This window comes from Petaurus breviceps, unplaced genomic scaffold (genome assembly GCF_028583685.1).
Source record: "Petaurus breviceps papuanus isolate PSGF00001 unplaced genomic scaffold, PetGlider_PUasm1.0 90847, whole genome shotgun sequence".
NCBI lineage: Eukaryota > Metazoa > Chordata > Mammalia > Diprotodontia > Petauridae > Petaurus > Petaurus breviceps.
Genome location: NW_027187360.1, coordinates 46,529 through 50,119, shown reverse-complemented (window position 1 = coordinate 50,119; position 3,591 = coordinate 46,529).

The window sequence follows — 3,591 nt, the reverse complement described above, 5'->3', positions numbered from 1 at the left end:
ACACACACACACACACACACACACACACACACACACACACACACACAGCAACTGAACCTATAACCTGCAAATAGGTTCCGAGCAGACTTGTTGGGGTTTTGGCAGGCTGCCCCCCCCCCAACCTCCCCTCTCCCCGCAGTCTGCCAGTCTGTCTCGCTGTCTCTGTCTGTCTGTCTGTCTCTCTCTCTGTGTCTCTCTGTCTCTGTCTCTCCCCTCACCTCAGGCCTGACCTGAATAGGTATTCAGAAGACTAAAGCTCACCTACCTGTGCCTGAGGAAGACTAGAAAAGAAGCTATTGCTCTCCCATTAACATGGATTCTGGGATCCTCTAGACTACTGAAGGACTGGAGACATTCCAGGCAAGTTCAAACATCAAAGTCTGTTGACTAACCAGATAGGTTTATAGAGTTTGAACTGGAAGGGACCTATCAACCCCTTAATTTGTTTAGTTTTGTTTGGGAGTGTGTGTGTGAGTGTGTATGGGATGGGATTTATTCTGTGTAGGGAACTTTAGGTATGGAAACTCCCTCCACTGATGCAGATTAGCCATTCATCTCTAATTTGTCATCTCAGGGAAGTACCTGGGGATACTAAAACATCATGACTTGCACAGGGTCACATATGTTAGAGACAACACTTCACCTTGGCCTTCCTAACACACCTACTTTTTCTCATTTATTTTTTAATTTAAAGATTTTATTTTATCTTTGTTTATTTATTTATTTTATTTTGTACTTTAATGCCAAAAAAGAATATTTCCATATACACAGTGGAATGCACAAATTGTTTATGAAGCTGAATCTGTATACATACTGCTTTTTTTTTTTAAGTATATAATGGCAGATTAGAGGCAGCAACTCAGATGAACTCTCTCAACATTCCCCTCTAAAAAACTTTAAAATAACTCCTCAAATTAAATTTTGGAGTGGCAGAGCTAACGAAAGATCAGGATGAAACATTTTTCTGGCTTAAGAAAATTTAGGAAATCAGAAGGAGAGCTCTGAGACACCTGGATAAAGGCCTGTTTGGAGCACACATCTGTGGCAGCAGCAACGGTGGCCTCGTTAGCAGCAGTTTCAGGATATCTCTTGTCCAGAAGTGGTAAAGGGGTTGGCCAACTAAATCATAAAAAGATTACAGGGGACCCTTTGCTGGCAATGGATGCCGCTGGCACTAATTGACAACTTTATTGCCCATACAGAATTTTGGGTCCCAGTTCCAGGGCAGAAAAAAAGTGCTTGTGGTCAGTCACAAGGGAGCAGGGGCCCTAGTCTCAGTTCCAAGACCAAGAGGAGCAGTAGTCCTTGTGGCTGCAGGAGAGCAGGGGCCATTCCTGGGTAAAAACCAAAGCACAGACCAGGAAAGCAGGAACTACACCTCTTCCCAGATAACATCACTTTGGAAGCACTAAAAACTTCCAGATCCCCAAAACTAGCTCTGAAAATGACAGTTTGAAAAAGCTTAAAGCTTAGGATAGTGCCTCCCCACACCCAGGTGAGCAGAACTTTAATATAACTTTAACATAAAGTTCAAATTCAAGAAATAGGCTGGGAAAATGAGCAAGCAACAAAAACAAGACTTGACAATAAAAGGCTATTATGGTAGCAGGGAAGATTAAGACAGAAACTCAGAATGACAATAATACAAAAATATCTGCAACCGATGCCTCAAAGAAAAATTCTAGTTTGACACAAGCCAAACAAGAATTCCTAGAAGAATAAAAGAAAGAGATAAGAGTGGTAGAGGGAAAGGAGACAAATGCAAGAAATTATGAAAAAAAAAATTTACAACTTGGCAAAAGAGACACAGAAGAAAATGACACTTTATAAAACAAAATTGGCTTAATGGTAAAAGAAGCACAAAAATTCACTGAATAAAAGAACTCCTTAAAAAGCAGAATATTGGTCAAATGAAAAAAAGATATAAAATCTCACTGAAAACAATAATTCCTTAAAAATTAGAATTGGGGAGGGGCAGCTAGGTGGCACAGTGAGTAAAGCACCGGCCCCAGAGTCAGGAGGACCCGAGTTCAGTTCCAGCCTAAGACACTTAACACCCATACAAAAAAAAGCTAGCCGTGTAAACTTGGGCAAGTTACTTAACCCCAATAGCCCTCCAAAAGGCAAAAAGAAAAAAAATTAGAATTGAAAAGCTAAGGATTCCACCAGATACCAAGAAACAATAAAAAGTCAAAAGAGTAGAAAAATAGGTGGAAATGTGAAATATGTTATCAGAAAAAAAATTTAACCAAGGAAATAGATCAAGAAGAGATAATTTAAGAATTATTAGACTATCTAGAAGTCATTTTTAAGAAAGAGTCTAAATATCATTTCAATAAATTACAAAGGAAAACTACATGATATCTTAGATTCACAGAGTAAAATAGAAATTGAAAGAATCACTCTAAATTTCTGGGATAAGAACTCACTATTTGACAAAAACTGCTGGGAAAACTGGAAAATAGTATGGCAGAAACTGGGCATAGATCATTACCTTATGCAGTACACCAAAATAAAGTCTGAATGGGTTTTCGATTTAGATATAAAGGCTGATATTTTAAGCAATCTGGGAGAGCAAGGAATAGTTTACCTGTCAGATTTATGGAGAAGGGAAGAATTTATGATGAAACAAGAGATAGAGAGCATTACAAAATGCAAAATGCATAATTTTGATTACATTAAATTGGAAAGGTTTTGTACAAACAAAGCCAATGTAACCAAGTTTAGGAGGGAAGGAAGTAGAAAATTGAAAAAAATTTTATAACCAGTATCTCTGATAAAGGCCTCATTTCTAAAATTTACAGAGAACTAAGTCAAATAAATAAGAATACAAGTCATTCCCCAGTTGATAAATGGTCAAAGGCTATGAGCAGTTTTCACAAGAAGAAATTAAAGATATATACAATCATATAAAAAATGCTCTAAATCACTATTGATTAGAGAAATGCAAATAAAAATCTGAAATACCACATCTCACTGGTCAGATTGACTAACATGACAAAACAGGAAAATAATAAATGCTAGAGAAGATGTGGGAAAATTGGAACACTAATGCATTGCTGGTAGAGTTTTGATCTGATCCAACCATTCTGGAGAGCAATTTGGAACTATGCCCAAAGGGCTATAAAAATATGCATACCCTTTGACCCAGCATACCACTTCTAGGGCTGTTTCCCAAAGAGATCATAAAAATGGGGAAAAGACCTATATGTACAAAAGTATTTATAGCAGCTGTTTTTGTGGTAGCAAAGAATTGGAAATCAAGGGAATGCCCTTCAGTTGGGTAATGGTTAAACAAGTTGTGGTATATGAATGTAATGGAATACTGTTGTGCTATAAGAAATGAGGAGCAGTTGGACCTCATAACCTGGAGAGTCTTATATAAACTAGTGCTGAGTGAGGGGAGCAGAACCAGGAGAACATGTATACAATTATAGACACATTGTATCTGTGATGACTAACTTTGATAGACTGGATTCTTCTCAGCAGCACAAGGTTTTAAGACAACTCCAAAGGACTCATGATGGAAAATGCTCTCCACATCCAGAGAAAGATTATGGAGTCTGAATCTAGATTGAAGCAAACTACTTG